General features: G+C 37.3%; 1 non-coding gene across 1 annotated transcript; it reads right to left on the reverse strand.

Annotated features, from left to right (window-relative positions):
* Positions 1-12,744: 12,744 nt before the first annotated feature.
* On the reverse strand, positions 12,745-12,852 carry LOC112715994 (small nucleolar RNA R71). Its single transcript, XR_003160124.1, has one exon. It is a non-coding gene; the product is annotated as a small nucleolar RNA R71 (small nucleolar RNA).
* Between the last annotated feature and the right edge of the window lie 6,299 nt (positions 12,853-19,151).

The following is a 19,151-nucleotide window of genomic DNA, read 5'->3' on the forward strand; positions in this document are numbered from 1 at the left end:
TTCGAGTCTGACGATCGGAGCTACCTGAGCTCCGGTGTCCTCGTCCTCGCCGGCAGGAGCCTCCTCCTCTTCGCGGTGCTCAGCTTCGATGTTCGACATGTTGAAATTTAAGAACATGAATATCATTTTTTTAATTCTTTTTAATTTCTGTGGTTGTTGATTTTGGATTTGAAGTGCAATTGATGATTGTTGAACTATTGTCAAATTTAAATTTATTAGTGATTTATTTTGATGAATTTGTTATTGTTCAATTTGCTGGATTTGTTGTTGTTGCTGGTGAAGAAGAGAAAAAGAATTATTGTTGCTAGATTTAGTTGTTGTTGTTGCTGAAGGAGAGAAGAAGACTTGAGATTTTCTTTGGTGGGAGAAGGGAAGGAAGAAAAAGTTTGCAAAGAGCAAAAGGGAGGGGATATCAAGATCCAAGGCTAGTGAGTGTGGCGAAGGAAGGGTTGGAAGAAGTGAGAGGTGTTAAGGGATCAAGAATGGAGTTGCTGGTGACGGAGGAGTAGAGGAGAGAGAGCGCGAGGGGAGGGCGGAGGAGGGTGGCGGTGTTGAAGTTGAACAAGAAGAGGAAGAAGCTAGGTTTTCTCACTGGGAAGAGACATCGGAGGTGGAGGTGGGGGTGGGGTGGGGGAGGAGTTTTTTGTTTTTGTTTTTGTTTTTGTTTTTATTTTTTATTAATAGTTAAGGGTAATTTGGTCAAAAAATAAAATTGAGATAAAAAAGGACAATTTTATAACGTTTTGTAACGTTGGAGATGATTTTAATAACAAAAAAAGGTCGGGGACGAATTTGATTTTCGCCCCCTACCTTAGGGACGATTTTCGTACTTATCCCTTTTTTAATTATTTTTAATGTCTTATTTTAATTATATAAAGTATTTAAAATATTTGTTTTTTTAATAAATAATGATATATATTATTTCTAAATTTATTTTAAAAATACATGTTAAAAAAAAATTGGACATGCTGACACGTGATGGTATTTAGGTATGTCTAAGCGCGTTCAGAGAAAAAAATTTTATTTTTTATTAAGACACAGTTGAACACAGCAAACATGCATGCCAGACGAGTGTCGGTGAGTATTGTGTCCAAAAAGTATTCAACACGCAGACATAACAACTCAGCAAAATGTCCATACTTCATGGTTAAATATTATCTTAATTAGTGTCTAATTTTTTTATTAAATTGTGACTATGAGAACCAAATCAAATTTGTCAATTCAACCCTATTAATTGAAAATCAGGCCAATGAGCCTTACCTCAAGTGGCATATGTTTTCCTTTCTTACTAAGAGGTCTCACGTTCGAGTCTCATTTAGTACAAACTTGATAAAAAAAAGGGGAGAGGGGATATCATGTGTGTATAGGTGTGTGTGAGTGTATAAGCCAATCAAAAATAAAAAAATTAAAAAAATTAATTAATAAAATTAGTATAATTTGTTTAGCAGTAAATTAAACGGTCTCTCTGTAGATATGATATATGACAAAGCACAATAGCATCGTTTGATTCATGTAGCTGACCCCACTTAATGGGACAAAGCTTTGTTGTTGTTGTTTAGCAGTAAATTTGTTTACAATAATAAATTATAAAAAAAATTTTTAAAAATATATTTTTTATATATAAATATATTATTTTATTATATCTGATTCAACTCTATTTAAATTTTAATAAAATTTATAAAATTTTAAACGTTCTGAATCTTGATAAATACTTTAATTTTCAACAAAAGTTAAGACTAAAAAATCATAAAAAAATTAACTTGAAATTTCACTCTATTAAAAAAATTTCCTTCGACTAACATGTGCATAGAAGTCGAATTTTTTATTTAAATAAATTAAAAAATATTTTATTTACTGAAATAAAAAATTTTAAAAATAATTACAAAAATACATAGTATGTCTTATATTGTTTATAGTATAAACAAGATAGCACAGTGTAAATAAGATATAATAAGACAAATTTTCAATAGTTATAAAAGGATGTGTGGCTAACGGACTTTTGCCGGTAAAGAATTTTACAAATAAGCTCTCGTTGAAAGTATAGCTTCTAAACCAACAAAAATCCTTTCGTTCAAAAAACTTGTTTGTCACTAAAGTAAACCCAATAAAATTTATAACCAAAGTATTGAAACCTCGGGTCTTCTATCAAGAAATTGCAGGGAAATATGATTTATTATTGGTTATGAAAAAAGGTATATTTTTTGGTTTTTGAAATAGGGAACAAAGAAATAAATTAGCAATAAAGTAAATTAATTATCATGAACACCCTTGCAAGGTATGAGAATTGGAAATTCCATCCTAGTTATCCTTATCAATTGTGATTAGAATTGTTTATTGCTCCCACTTAGTTAACCTTTACTAAGTAAAAGAAAGTCAAGTGAACTAATTAATTTGATTCCTCGAGTCCTAGTCAACTCCTAAGGAAAGACTAACTTTAGAGGGATCCAAATCAACCAGCAAACTTCAAATATCAATCAATAGCTAGATAACTCAAGTGTCACCAATTACTCAACCAAAGCAAAGGGAGGAGAAAATCCAAATTATTTATATCCTAAATAGAAGAAAGCAATCATAAATCTGAAATACCTTAATGTGTATTAAATAAGAAAATCAATCCTAACATGGAGTTTATAAACCAAAGTAATAGAATAAATAAAAATAGAAGAGAAATTAAAGTAAAGGAACATTGAACCTGGAATGAAGAAGAAGTAAACCTAACTTAAGATAAATCCTAAATCCTAAAAACTAAGAGAAAGGAGAGAGCCTCTCTCTCTAGAAACTATATCTAAAACCTAAAAATTTTGAATTATGAGCCTCTCCTATGAATAAATGGATTTCCCCACTTTATAGCCTCTAATCTATGTTTTTTGAGGCGAGAACTGGGTAAAAAATAGCCCAGAAATTGCTGGGGACGTTTTCTGCAATTTTCTGCACGTGGTGTCCGTCACCCGTGCACGTCATTTGGAAGTTTTTCTTGTCACGCGTACGCGTCAGTCATGCGTACGTGTCGCTTGTGCTTTGCGCTAGGCATGCGTTCGCGTCGTCCATGCGCGAGCGTTGCTTGGGTTCTGCGCAAGTCACGTGTCCGCGTCGTCCATGCGTGCGCGTCGCTGTCGTTTCCTTCAAAACTTCATTTTTGCGCGTTCCTTCCACTTTTGCATGTTTCCTTCCTGTTCTCTAAGTCATTCCTGTCTTATAAAGCCTGAAAATACTCAACACACGGATCACGGCATCAAATGGTAATAAAGGATAATTAAAATTAATAATTTTATGGTCTAGGAAACATATTTTTCACATATATTAAGGAATAAGGAAGGATTTGTAAAACCATGCAATTTATATGAATAAGTGAGCAAAGACTTGATAGAAATCACTTAATTGATCATAATATAAATTATAAAATAGTGGTTTATCAACCTCCCCACACTTAAACATTAGCGTGTCCTCATGCTTAATCCAAGAGAAGCTATAAAGGAGTGAAGAGGAATGGTAAAATGTATGAAATGCAACCTATATGTGAATGCAACTATATGCTAAGATGTTTCTATCTACTTGGTTAAAAGTAAACAAGTTCTCCTAGACAAACATATATCAAATTTCACTAATTCAAATCATATAGTAAAGATAAGTAAACTTGTAAGAAGACAGCTTATGAAAGCAGGGAACATAGAATCAAGCATTGAACCCTCACTGGTAGTGTATGTGCACTCTAATCTCTCAAGTATATAGGGTAATTCACTCTACTCTTCTCTAATCATACTTTCTAAACCTTGGTTTTCACCTAACTAATCAACAAGTGTTTAATGTACCAATGCAAACATCATGAGGTCTTTTTAAGGTTGTAATGGGATCAAGATAAGGGTAAGGACATATGTATGACTAAGTGAGCTATAAATTGAATCCTTGACTAACATAAGCTCTCACATAAACACATACACGCTCTATATAGCTTCTTAAATCATGCCTAGCTACCCAAAATACCCATTTTTGCATCATATACTCATGTATCAACTTTTCTTTTAATTTGTATCACATATGCATTGATCTTTTATTAACTTAACATTGGGGTAATTTTGTCCACTTATTTATTTATTTATATTATATATATATATTTTTTTCTTTTTTTTCTTTTTTTTTTCTTTTTGAATTAAAAATATAAAAGTAAACATAACATATCAATGCACATGGATTTTTTTAAAATTTTTTTTATCTCACATGAGTAGGTACCCAAATTCCCAATATTTAAATAAAGTAAAAATATAACATATTCCTATCAACCCATGTTCCCACAGTTTTTCCACACTTAATTGACACACAATCTCTAACTTAAGCTAACCAAAGATTCATTTGGGGTAATTAATTATTTTTCTGTTTAAGGCTTAGTGATGTGGTAAAATATAGAACAAACGAGGATTAAAAAGCTCAAAGTGGCTAACAAAGGTAAATGAAAGGGTAGGCTATTTGGGACAAGTGAGCAAGTAATCAAATAATGGCCTCAATCATATGCATGCATTTAAATACACTAAATATTGGACATATAGAATGGAACAAAATATAGATTACAATCATAGAGAAGAAAACACACAAGAATAAAATATTATGGTTAAATAATGTAACCATGTAATTAAGCTCAAATCTCACAGGGTTATGTGTTCTTAGTTATAATTCATGTTCCAAATATAACTGCCAACAAGTTTTAATACAAAAATTTTGATTTAAATTAGTGAAATACTATAAAAAGGGTCTTGAAAAGAAACTCATTACTTTAACCAAGCAAAACATACATGCAAGCAATTATTAACATGCAATCTATCCTAACTAACAAAAGAAAAACTAAAAATGTTGGTGTTAAGAGAGAAAAGTTACCTCCGGAAGTCAGGTACTGACCGACCTCCCTACACTTAAAGCTTGGCACCGTCCTCGGTGCCATCAGTCAGGAACAAAGGGGGCTGGTAGCAGCATCTCCACAATCGAGACCGTCATAGCTCCCGATGCTGGTAGGTAAGGTGGAGTCCGGTGTGTCCTTTGGTCTTCCTCAAGTGGGTGGTTGCCAACAATCAGCTCCTTGAGGTATGTAAATTGGCGCTTGTTACGGCGCTCCATTCACTTCGCCTGCCGATCCCGTCGGTCCAACCTCTAAAGTATCTGAGGGAGCAGTTGATTTGTTGAAGGTGCTTGTGCTTTTTGTTCTTTTCCTTGCCAGTGACTTGTTAGAGGCTCTCTCTGTACCCTTCCTAGTGGCCATCCTGAAAAGGGAAAAGAGAAAGGGACATGAATTCAAAGGGATAGAGCAAGAAAGGGGGTAGTACCAGTGATAATCATGCCAAGGTAAAGAAGAATGTCGTTAACACATGGTCGCGACTCCATGTAATTAGGACATCAATGAAAATATAGCATGATATATTGAGGCAATTAAATGCAAGATGTTTATTGGCATGCTGGCAAAGGCATGAGTAGCATAGATCAAGCATTAAAAGCCAAAATGTATTATCAGTCGTAACAAACTAACAATAACGTTTGTATTGACAATTATATTTAATTAATAAAATTTTGGAAGGATTTTGTGAAAAATAGGCATTAGAGTGAAATGATAGAATAATTAAGAATTCATAATGCTATACGGACTTTTCACAAACACTTAGCATGCATGGTAAATATGTTATTGAAAGTATTAAATTTGAACATGCAAACAATCCAAAAATAATTAGTGATAATTATCAAACAACTCCTTAATAATCCACAAGAAATTATAGAAGAAAACAATCACCCAATTAGATTTCTAACACCAAGTAAAATAATGTAAAAATAAATAAATAATAAGAAGAGAAGAAAGAAAATAGAAAGAAAAAACCTTGAGAAGAAGGGGACAAAGAGAGATAATGGAGAATGTGAGGTGAAGAAGATATGATGGAAGAGGGAAGAAGAAGCAAAAGTAAAGGAAGAAGAAGGAGAAAAAGAATGGATAATAAAAAAGAAAGAAGAGAAAGAAAGAAGAAAGAAATAAGGATTAGAAAAGAAAAGATAAGAAAAGTGTCAGCGCAGGGATCTGGTAGTGTTGTGCTAGTGACGCGCATGCGTACTCCACGTGTACGCGTGGGTCCCAAAAATTGGAAGGTGACGCGTGGGCATCGGTCTCACGTACGCGTGACCGTGTTTGTGCTACTCGCACGAAGGCATCCTTGCGCGCACACAACTCTCTGTTTGTCTTGGGATGTGTGCCAAAATAACATGTGACGCGTACGCGTCATTGACGCGTACACATGAGTGGTCAGAATTTGAAAATGGCGCGCACGCGTCAGGGACGCGTACGCGTGGGTGAATTTGTCCCTTGGGCACAGTGCCCGCACCAGGCCATCACAAATTTCGGCCCGACACCTCTTTACACCGATTTTCCTAGGTCACGCGTGCACGTCATTGACGCGTACGCGTGAAGTGCCAAATGTTCAAAATGACACGCACACGTGAAGGACGCGTGTGCGTGGTGATGCTTATGTGATTGGCACACTTTTTGCATTGCTCCTACACAACTCTCTGCCACTTTTTTTATGCAATATGCAGATGTAAATGTAGAATGCAGGTGAAAATGCAAAAATTATGAATGAACACTAGTAAAAATAAAATAAAATAGGATTAAGAATAAAAAGGAACGATTATACCATGGTGGGTTGTCTCCCACCTAGCACTTTTAGTTATAGTCCTTAAGTTGGACATTCGGTGAGCCCCTTGTCATGGTGGCTTGTGCTTGAACTCATCCCGGAATCTCCACCAATTTTTGTAACTCCAATAGCCTCCGGGGTCCCAAACTAGGCGCAAAGAGCCTTCAAGCAAGTTAAAACAAGTGACAAGGCCCCAAGAGTGTTGATTGCTAGACTGCATTCTGGGGTCCCAAACCTTACTTTTGCACCCGTCTTCTTGTTGATCATCATTGTTCCAACCGGGTGGCAAGCAATTTGAATTCTCACTGAGGCGTCCAAACAACTTCCTAGACCCATTCAATCGAGCTCTACACCAATCCTTACACTTCAACTTAGAGCGTGCAACCATAATGAACTTTGTATGACAACTCTTACATCTAACCATCTCCCTCTTACTCTTAAAGCCACATAGAGCTCTAAGTTAACCATCCGTCTCCAGTAGCCCATATTCAAGTGGGAAAGTAAAGGTCAAGGATAAGAATTTTACCCACTTGAATGTTGTGTTAGACGATAATGGCCTTGGGAGAGGTGTTTCTAATGATCTTGCAAGCTCCACTCCCTTGTGCTCTTCTTTGACAACCTCCACCTCGTTGCAAGCTTCTTCAACATCAACCTCTTCCTCTTGGTAGATTTCTTCCAATCCAGTCTCTTCTTCATTGCTTACCAATGGCATGGGAGGTTGTGCTTCTTCTTCTTGAATCTCTATCTCTTGATCAACCTCTTCCAAGTCTTCAACCATGACATGCCTTGGAGGTTGTACACCCTCCTCAACATCAAATGCAACCGTCTTGGAAGGAGGCTCCATGACTTGAGGTTCAAATGGAGGTTCCGCATCTCCGAAATCTTCAACCACTTCCTCTTTAACTATTGCAGCTTTGTCCAGTTGTTCTAGCATAAAATCGCACTCCTCCTTGATGATTACCTTTACATGACAACTCCCTTCAACTACTCCTTCATCTTCAAGGGTATCTCCTACCTCCACATGTTGGGCCTCCTCTTACTCCTTTAGAAATAAGGCCGTGTGTAACCGATCCATTGCATCCCTAAGATGATCCCTTTTCTCTTATTCCATGTCAATAACATCATTGGGATAATGTTGTTCTTGGATTGATGGATGTGGGTGCTCTTTCATGGAGGGTGGTGATGGGATGGGTGGATCATTATGTGGTTGAAATGAAAGTGCACTAGAGCTTGAGAGTTGAATATTGGAGGTAGAGGGGTGGTTCATGCGGGATATAAGATTTTGGAGTTTAAAGGTGAGACCAATGAGAGAGGTAAGTGTGTTCTCCATGGAGGTTTGGGGTGGATAGGAGGGTTCATTTGTTGGACAAAGGGCTCATAACACGAAGGTGGGTCCTCTTGATAAGGATATGGAGATGGTATACATTGAGGTGGTGGTTCTAGATATGGCTTATAAGGCTCTTGGTATGGTGGGTAAGGATTAGGGTCATATGGAGGTGTTTGGTGGTAAGGTGCTTGTGAGTATGATGGTTCAAAGTTATGGTGAGGAGGTGGTTCATAAGCATATGGTGGGACTTGTTGGTAACTACAAGGGGGTCCACCATATCTATCATCTTGGTACGTACCTCGGAATGGCTCTTGACCATAGTAATTTGGTGGAGGTTGGTTGTCAGAAAAAGGTCCACCATAACTATTGTCTTGGTATGCATCATAGAATGGTTGTTGGTTATAGCGCATTGGAGGGGGTTGTTGCCAAGAGAGTTGATCAAATCCTTGTGGTTCATCCCATCTTTGATTGTTTCGACCTTGATGCATGTTCCTATTATAGCTTCCATTCCTTGTAACAATATTGGAACCAAACTTAAAGCCAGAGGGGTGAGAATTCATAATAGTGAATAAAAATTAAAATCAAGAATAAAAACAAAAAACAAATAAACAGGAAAAGAAGATATTTACAATAACCAATAATAAGGCACACGTTTGCAACTCCCCGGCAACGGCACCATTTTGGCGAACGGACTTTTGCCGGTAAAGAATTTTACAAATAAGCTCTCGTTGAAAGTATAGCTTCTAAACCAACAAAAATCCTTTCGTACAAAAAAACTTGTTTGTCACTAAAGCAAACCCAATAAAATTTATAATCGAAGTATTGAAACCTCGGGTCGTCTCTTAAGGAATTGCAGGGAAGTATGATTTATTATTGCTTATGGAAAAAGGTATATTTTTGGGTTTTTGAAATAGGGAACAAGGAAATAAATTAGCAATAAAGTAAATTAATTATCATGAACACCCTTGCAAGGTATGAGAATTGGAAATCTCATCCTAGTTATCATTATCAGTTGTGATGAGAATTGTTTATTACTCCCTAATGAGTGGATAATTTATACGCTTTTTGGCATTGTTTTTACATAGTTTTTAATATGTTTTAGTTACTTTTTAGTAAATTTTTATTAGTTTTTATGCAAAAATCATATTTCTGGACTTTACTATGAGTTTTTGTGTTTTTCTGGATTTTTTGGAGCTATAGAATCCCATTTGGCGCGCTCTCAATTGCGTTGAAAAGTAGACATCTTGGGATTTTCAGCAATATATAATAGTCCATACTTTGCCCGAGTTTTGATAACGCAAACTGGCATTTTCACGCCAACTTTCTACCCTTTTCTGGCGTTAAACGCCAGAACTGGCATAAAAGCTGGAGTTAAACGCCCAAACTGGCACCAGAGCTGGTGTTTAACTCCAAAAAAAGCCTATGCACATGAAAGCTTCAATGCTCAGCCCAAGCACACACCAAGTGGGCCCCAAAAGTAGATTTCTGCATCATTACTTATCTCTGTAAATCCTAGGTTACTAGTCATTATAAATATGACCTTTTACTATTGTATTTTAAAGGGGGAGATCTTTAGATCATTTTTGAGACTATCTTTGTATCACTGTTGATCTCTTGATCACGCTTAGGGGGCTGGCCATTCGGCCATGCCTGGACCTTCATTACTTATGTATTTTCAACGGTGGAGTTTCTACACCTCATAGATTAAGGTGTGGAGCTATGCTGTTCCTCATGAATTAATGCAATTACTACTGTTTTCTATTCAATTCAAGCTTATTCATGTTCTAAGATATTCACTGGCATTTCAACATGATGAATGTGATGATCAAGTGACATTCATCACCATTCTCACTTATGAACGCGTGCCTGACAACTACTTCCGTTCTACTTGAAAACAAGCTTGGATATATATCTCTTGGCCTCCTGGTCCACGACACATGGTTGCCTCTCCTGACAACAGAGCCTTCCATTTTATGAGATCAGAGTTTTCGTGGTATAAGCTAGAATCAATTGGCAGCATCCTTGAGATCCGGAAAGTCTAAACCTTGTCTGTGGTATTCCGAGTAGGATCTGGGATGGGATGACTGTGACAAGCTTCAAACTCGCGAGTGCTGGGCGCAGTGACAGTGCCCAAAAGGATCATTGGATCTTATTCCAACACAAGTGAGAACCGACAGATGATTAGCCCTACGTAACCCGTAGCCGGACCATTTTCATTGAGAGGACGGACTGTAGCCATTGACAACGGTGATCCCCCAACATACAACTTGCCATGGAAATGAGTACGCATGACTGGATGAAAGTAGTAGGAAAGCAGGAATTCAAAAGGAACAAAGCATCTCCATATGCTTATCTGAAATTCCTACCAATGAATTACATAATTATCTCTATCCTATTTTATGTTTTATCTGTCTTTTAATTATCAACACCCCATAACCATTTGAATCTGCCTGAATGAGAGTTAAGAGATAACCATAGCTTGCTTCAAGCTGACAATCTCCGTGGGATCGACCCTTACTCACGTAAGGTATTACTTGGACGACCCAGTGCACTTGCTGGTCAGCTGCGCGGAGTTGTGAGAAAAGTGTGAACTCACGATTTCACGTACCAAGTTTTTGGCACCGTTGCCGGGGATTGTTCGAGTTTGGATAACTAACGGTTCATATTGTTGCTTAGATTAGGTAATTTTCTTCTTGTTTCAACCTTTATTTTATTTTCAAAAAGTTTTCAAAAATATTTCAAAAAATTTTTTCTTCTTTTTCGTTTTTTCAAAAATTTTTTCGAAAAAAAAAACAAATAAATTTATAAAATCATAAAAACAAAAATTTTATGTTTTTTGTTTGAGTCTAGTGTCAATTTTTAAGTTTGGTGTCAATTGCATGTCTTTATTCTTCTTGCATTTTTCGAAAGTGTGTTCTTGTGTTCTTCATTGATCTTCAAGTTGTTCTTGATGATTTTCTTTGTCTGATCTTTAAATTCTATTGTTTTGTATCTTTTGTTGTTTCTCATGTGCATTCTCAAATTGTTAGTGTCTCTAGTATGAAAATTTCTAAGTTTGGTGTCTTGCATGTCTTTCTTTTCTTAAAAATATTCAAAAATATGTTCTTGATGTTCATCATGATCTTCATAGTGTTCTTGATGTTCATCTTGACATTCAAAGTGTTCTTGCATGCATTCCTTGTTTTGATCTTAGTTTTTCATGTTTAATTTCATTCTGTTACTTTTCTCTCTCATCATTAAAAATTCAAAAAAAAATCAAAATTATGTATTTTCAAGTCAATAATACAGAGAATTGAAGATTCAGAACATACAGCAGAGGAATCACAGAGAAAAAGCTGGGCGTTCAAAACGCCTAGTAAAGAAGGATTTCTGGCGTTTAAACGCTAGCCAAGGTACTTGGCTGGGCGTTTAACGCCCAAGGAGGTAGCCTAGTGGGCGTTAAACGCCCAGAATGGTATCCATTCTGGGCGTTTAACGCCAGGATAACACCAGGGAGGTAATTTTGTTTTCAATTCAAATCTTTTTCAATTTTTCAAGTTTTAAAACTAATTTTTCAAAATCTTATCTTTTTCATATCCTCTCTTATCAATCATATCTTTTTCAAAATCAAATCTGTTTCATTTTTCTTTTAATATTTTCAAAAATCCTTGCTAACAATTAATGTTGTGATTCAAAAATTTCAAGTTTGTTACTTTCTTGTTAAGAAAAGTTCAATATTTGAATTTTAGAATCATATCTTTTAATTTCTTGTTAGTCAAGTCATCAATTTTAAAAATCAAATCTTTTTTTTAAATTGTTTTTCAATAATATCTTTTCAATCATATCTTTTTAAATCATATATTTTTCAAATCACATCTTTTTAAATTCTAATTTCAAAATCTCTTTCTAACTTCTTATCTTTTCAAAATTTATTATCTCTTATCTTTTTTAAAACCACCTAACTACTTCTCTCACCTCTAATTTTCGAAGGTCACTAACCTCTTTTTCAAAATTCTCTTTGATTAACTAATTGTTTTAAATTCTAATCTCTTTTTATTTCAAAAAATTTTTCGAAAATTCTCTCTCTCCCATCTCTTTCTATTTAATCACTAACACTTATTCTCCTTTAATAATTCGGACCCCTCCCTCTCTATAAGTTCAAATTCTTCTCTCTACCTCATCCTTCTATTCTTCTTTTCCTCTGACACATCAAGGAATCTCTATACTGTGACATAGAAGATTCCATACTTTCTTTGTTTTATTCTCTTTCATATGAGTAGGAACAAAGATAAAGGCATTCTTGTTGAAGCTGATCCTGAATCTTAAAGGACTCTGAAGAGAAAGCTAAGAGTAGCTAAAGCACAATACTTTGAAGAGGACCTGACAGAAATTTTTGAAAAGGAAGCAGACAAAACAGACATGGCCGAACCCAACAACAACAATGCAAGGAAGGTGCTTGGTGACTTTACTGCACCAACTCCCGACTTCTATAGGAGAAGCATCTCTATTCCTGCCATTGGAGCAAACAACTTTGAGCTTAAGCCTCAATTAGTTTCTCTGATGCAACAGAATTGTAAGTTTCATAGACTTCCATTGGATGATCCTCATCAGTTCTTGGCTGAATTTTTGCAAATTTGTGACACTGTTAAGACCAATGGAGTTGATCCCGAGGTCTACAAAGCTAGTATATAGTTGAACTCACAACCTAGAGATAGCCTGAACTCTTGGGAAGAGCTGGTCAATACCGTCTTAGCTAAATTTTTTCCACTTCAAAAGATTAGTAAGCTTAGAGTGGAAGTTCAAACCTTCAAACAGAAGGAAGGTGAATCCCTCTATGAAGCTTGGGAAAGATACAAGCAATTGATCAGAAGGTGTCCTTCTGACATGCTTTCAGAATGGAGCATCATAGGTATCTTCTATGATGGTCTGTTTGAGTTATCCAAGATGTCATTGGACCATTCTGCAGGCGGATCTATTCATTTGAAGAAAATGCCTGCAGAAGCCCAAGAACTCATTGAAATGGTTGCAAATAGCCAGTTCATGTACACTTCTGAAAGAAATCCTGTGAACAATGGGACAATCCAGAAGAAAGGAGTTATTGAGATTGATACTCTGAATGCCATATTGGCTCAGAACAAATTATTGACTCAGCAAGTCAATATAATTTCTTAGAACCTGACTGGATTGCAAGCTACATCCACCAGTAATAAAGAAGCATCTTCTGAAGAAGAAGCTTATGATCCTGAGAACCCTGCAATGGAAGAGGTGAATTACATGGGAGAACCCTATGAAAACACCTATAATCCTTCATGTAGAAATCATCCAAATCACTCATGGAAGGATTAACAGAAGCCTCAAAAAGGCTTCAACACCAATAATGGTAGAAGAAATAGGTTTAGCAATAGCAAGCCTTTTCCATCATCTTCTCAGCAACTGATAGAGAACTCTGAGCAGAGTCATTCTGGCTTAGCAACCATAGTCTCTGATCTATCTAAGATCACACTAAGTTTCATAAATAAAACAAGATCCTCCATTAGAAATTTGGTGGCACAAGTGGGTCAGCTGAGTAAAAAGGTTACCGAAACTCCTCCTAGCACTCTTCCAAGCAATACAGAAGAGAATCCCAAGGGAGACTGCAAGGCCATAACCATGACCAACATGGTCAAACCTGGAGAGAGTGAGGAGGACGTGATTCCCAGTGAGAAAAACTTCATGGGATGTCCTCTGAACGAAAAGAAGTTTCCCTTTGAGGAACCAAGGGAATTTGAGGCTCATACAGAGACCATAGAGATTTCATTGAACCTACTTCTGCCATTCATGAGCTCTGATGAGTATTCTTCCTCTGAAGATGATAAAGATATTACTGAAGAGCAAGTTTCTAAGTACCTTGGAGCAATCATGAAGCTGAATGCCAAGTTATTTGGTAATGAGACTTGGGAGGATGAACCCCCCTTGCTCACCAATGAACTGAATGACTTGATTAGGCAGACATTACCTTAGAAGAAACCGGATCCCAGAAAATTCTTAATACCCTGTACCATAGGCACCATGATCTTTGAGAAGGCTCTGTGTGACCTGGGGTCAGGCATAAACCTCATGCCACTCTCTGTAATGGAGAAACTGGGAATCTTTGAGGTACAAGCTGCAAGAATCTCACTAGAGATGGCAGACAAATCTATGAAACAGGCTTATGGACTTGTAGAGGATGTCTTGGTAAAGGTTGAAGGCCTTTACATCCCTGCTGACTTCATAATCCTAGACACTGGGAAGGATGAGGATGAATCCATCATCCTTGGAAGACCCTTCCTAGCCACAGCAAAGGCTGTGATTGATGTAGACAGAGGAGAGCTAGTTCTTCAAGTGAATGAGGACTACCTTGTGTTTAAAGCTCAAGGATCTCCTTCTGTACACATGGGGAAGAAGCACAAATAGCTTTTTTCAATACAGAGTCAAACCAAGTCCCCACATTCAAACTCTAAGTTTGGTGTTGGGAGGCCACAATCATGCTCTGAATATCTGTGAGGCTCTATGAGAGCTCACTGTCAAGCTATTGACATTAAAGAAGCGCTTATTGGGAGGCAATCCAATTTTTACTTATCTATGTTAAATTTCCATTTTTCATTGTTATTTTATGTTTTCTTTAGGATGATGATCATGTGGAGTCACAAAAACAAAAGCAAAAATAAAAAACAGCATTAAAAATAGCACACCCTAGAGGATGAGCTTATTGGCGTTTAAACGCCAGTAAGTGTGGCAGAATGGGTGTTAAACGCCCAGTCTGGCACCATTCTAGGCGTTTAACACCAGAAAAGGGCACCAGACTAGCGTTTAACGCCAGAAAAGGGCACCAAGCTGCCGTTAAATGCCAGAAAGGGAAGAAAAATTGGCGTTAAACGCCAAAAATGGGTAGCAATCTGGCGTTTAATGCCAGGATTGACACTCAAAGGGGAGTTTACATGCCAGAATGGTGCAGAGATGAGAAATCTTTGACACCTCAGGATCTGTGGACCCCACAGGATCCCCACCTACCTCAACTCAATCTCTCTCTTCTTCTCACATTGCAATAACACCCTCCCCCAAAACCCTTCACCAATCACCTCCTTCTCTCTTCCCTATCACCTCTTTACCATCCACATCCACCCACTCTTCCCCAAAACCCCACCTATCCCACCATTCAAAATTCAAAAATTTTCCCTCCCAACCCAACCCTCACACATGGACACCCCTCCCTTCCACTCCTATATAAACCCCTCATCACTCCTTCATTTTTACACATCATATACACTTTTCCCCCTCTTTGGTCGAACCTTTCTTCACCCTCCTTCTCCTCCATTTCTTCTTCTTCTCCGTCCTTCTTTCTTCTTTTTCTTGAGGATGAGCAAACCTTTTAAGTTTGGTGTGGTAAAAGCGTTTCTTTTTATTTTTCCATAACCATTTATGGCACATAAGGCTGGAGAAACCTCTAGAAAGAGAAAAGGAAAGGCAAAAGCTTCCACTTCCGAGTCATGGGAGATGGAGAGATTCATCTCAAAAGGTCCATCAAGACCACTTCAATGAATTTGTGGCCAAGAAGAAGGTGATCCCCGAGGTCCCTTTCATGCTCAAAAGGAATGAGTAACCAGAGATCCGACATGAGATTTGAAGAAGAGGTTGGTGATGAGCGGATAATTTGTACGCTTTTTGGCATTGTTTTTAGTATGTTTTTAGTATGATCTAGTTAGTTTTTAGTATATTTTTATTAGTTTTTAGTTAAAATTCACTTTTCTAGACTTTACTATGAGTTTGTGTGTTTTTCTGTGATTTCAGGTATTTTCTGGCTGAAATTGAGGGACCTGAGCAAAAATCTGATTCAGAGACTAAAAAGGACTGCAGATGCTGTTGGATTCTGACCTCCCTGCACTCGAAGTGGATTTTCTGGAGCTACAGAAGCCCAATTGGCGCGCTCTCAACGGCGTTGGAAAGTAGACATTCTGGGCTTTCCAGCAATACATGATAGTCCATACTTTGCTCAAGATTTGATGGCCCAAACCGGCGTTCAAAGTCACCTTCAAGATTTCCAGCGTTAAACGCCGGAACTGGCACCCAAATGGGAGTTAAACGCCCAAACGGCATAAAAGCTGGCGTTTAACTCCAAGAGAAGTCTCTGCAGGAAAATGCTTCATTGCTCAGCCCAAGCACACACCAAGTGGGCCCGGAAGTGGATTTTTATGTCATTTACTCATTTCTGTAAACCTTAGGCTACTAGTTCTCTATAAGTAGGACCTTTTACTATTGTATTTGTAGACTTTGGTAGCTATCTTCATTTTTATGCTATCTTAGATCACTGGGAGGCTGGCCTCACGGCCATGCCTAGACCTTGTTCTTATGTATTTTCAACGGTGGAGCTTCTACACACCATAGATTAAGGTGTGGAGCTCTGCTGTACCTCGAGTATTAATGCAATTACTATTGTTCTTCCATTCAATTCCGCTTGTTCTTGTTCTAAGATATCACTTGATCTTCAACTTGATGAATGTGATGATCCGTGACACTCATCATCATTCTCACCTATGAACGTGTGACTGACAACCACCTCCGTTCTACCTTCGATTGGGTGAATATCTCTTGGATTCCTGATTGCACGATGCATGGTTGATCGCCTGACAACCGAGTGCTCGCCTGACAACCGAGCCAACCATTCCGTGAGATCAGAGTCTTCGTGGTATAGGCTAGAACTGATGGCGGCATTCAAGAGAATCTGGAAGGTCTAACCTTGTCTGTGGTATTCTGAGTAGGATTCAATGATTGAATGACTGTGACGTGCTTCAAACTCCTAGCAGGCGGGGCGTTAGTGACAGACGCAAAAGAATCACTGGATTCTATTCCGGCCTGACCGAGAACCGACAGATGATTAGCCATGCTGTGACAAAGCATAGGAACATTTTCACTGAGAGGATGGGAGGTAGCCACTGACAACGGTGAAACCCTACATAAGCTTGCCATGGAAAGGAGTAAGAAGGATTGGATGAAGACAGTAGGAAAGCAGAGAGACGGAAGGGAAGGCACCTTCATGCGCTTATCTGAAGTTCCTACCAATGAATTACATAAGTATCTCTATCTTTATCTTTATGTTTTTATGCGTTCATCACCATATCCATTTGAGTTTACCTGACTAAGATTTACAAGATGACCATAGCTTGCTTCATACTAACAATCTCCGTGGGATCGACCCTTACTCGCGTAAGGTTTATTACTTGGACGACCCAGTGCACTTGCTGGTTAGTTGTGCGAAGTTGTGTAATGCCATGGTATTGAACACCAAGTTTTTGGGGTTCATGACCGGGGATTATGAGAGTTGTGAAAAGTATTGTTCACAATTTCGCGCACCAAGTTTTTGGCGCCGTTGCCGGGGATTGTTCGAGTTTTCGGCAAGCTTTTGGTCCGGTAACATCAGTGCCAAATTTCTGATCCGGCAACAGCACCAAGTTTTTGGCGCCGTTGCCGGGGATTGTTTAGTTTGGACAACTGACGGTTCATCTTGTTGCTTAGATTAGGTATTTTTCTTCAGAGTTCTTAAGAATGAATTCTAGTGTTTCAAGGTGATGTTCTTATCATCACCAAAGCTGATTGATTCTCATCAATTTAGCTCTTGAATGCAATGTCCTGCTGAAGCTTGGCTAGCCATGTCTAATTCCTTTAGACTAAAGCTTTAGACTAACATTGCATGATTCCTGGAATTCTCATTAAGAATTTTGATATCTTTATTTCCTTTCCTACTTAAATTTTCGAAAAAACCAAAAAAAAAATTTACAAAATCATAAAAACAAAAAATATTTCTTGTTTAAGTCTAGTGTCTCATCTTAAGTTTGGTGTCAATTGCATGCATTCATTCATGTGTCTTAAAGATCTTCAAGTAATTCTTGATGATTTTCATGCTCTGATCTTTGAATTCTATTGACTTGAGTGTTTTATGTGTCTCATATGCATTCTCATTAGTGTCAGTAGTATGTAAACTGCTAAGTTTGGTGTCTTTCATGCATTGTTATTTGATTTTAGTTGCATTTTGATTATTCCTCATTATTAAAAATCCAAAAATATTTTTAATTTGTGTCTTTTCAAGTCAATAATACAGAGAATTGAAGATTCAGAACATACTGCAGAGGAATCACACAGAAAAAGCTGGGCGTTCAAAACGCCCAGTGAAGAAGGACAGACTGGCGTTTAAACGCCAGCCAGGGTACCTGGTTGGGCGTTTAACGCCCAAAGAGGTAGCATTTTGAGCGTTAAACGCCAGAATGTGCACCATTCTGGGCGTTTAACGCCAGGATGGCACAAGGGGGAAGATTTTGCTTTCAAATTCATTTTTTTTAAAGTTTTCAAAATCTTTTTAAAATCAAATCTTTTTCAAATCAATTTTTCAATCAAAACTTTTTCAAAATCAATTTCTTTCCATTTTCAAAGATACTTACTATCAATTAATGATTTGATTCAACATTTCAAGTATGTTGCCTTTTCTGTTGAGAAAGGTTTAATGTTTGAATCATATCTTTTCTTGTTAGTCAAGTTTTTAATTTTCAAAATCAAATCTTTTTAAAATGTTTTTCAAATCATATCTTCTCAATCACATCTTTTTAAAACTAATCATATCTTCTTAACCACATCTTTTTCAAAATAAGTTTTCAATCAAATCTTTTTGATTTCTAATTTCAAAATCTTTTTCAAAAAATCACTTGATTTCTTTTCCACTTTCATTTTCGAAAATTAAGTAATGTTTTTCAAAAATGTTTTCAAAATTTTTTACTTAATTTTCGAAAATCACTTCCCTCCTTCTCACATCCTTTTATTTATGGACTAACACTATCCCTTAATGCAAAATTCGAACTCCATCTTCTTTGATAAGTTCGAATTTTCTACTTCCGTCTTCTACTTTTCTTTTCCTCTGACACCTAAAGGAATCTCTATACTGTGACATAGAGGATTCCACTTTTTCTTGTTCCCTTCTCTTTCTTATGAGCAGGAGCAAAAACAAAGGCATTCTTGTTGAGGCTGATCCTGAACCTGAAAGGACCTTGAAGAGAAAGCTAAGAGAAGCCAAAGCACAACTCTCTTTAGAGGACCTGACCGAATTCTTCAAAGAAGAAGAACATATGGCAGCCGAAAACAACAACAATGCCAACAATGCAAGGAAGGTGCTGGGTGACTTTACTGCA

This window comes from Arachis hypogaea, chromosome 1 (assembly GCF_003086295.3).
Source record: "Arachis hypogaea cultivar Tifrunner chromosome 1, arahy.Tifrunner.gnm2.J5K5, whole genome shotgun sequence".
Classification (NCBI taxonomy): domain Eukaryota; kingdom Viridiplantae; phylum Streptophyta; class Magnoliopsida; order Fabales; family Fabaceae; genus Arachis; species Arachis hypogaea.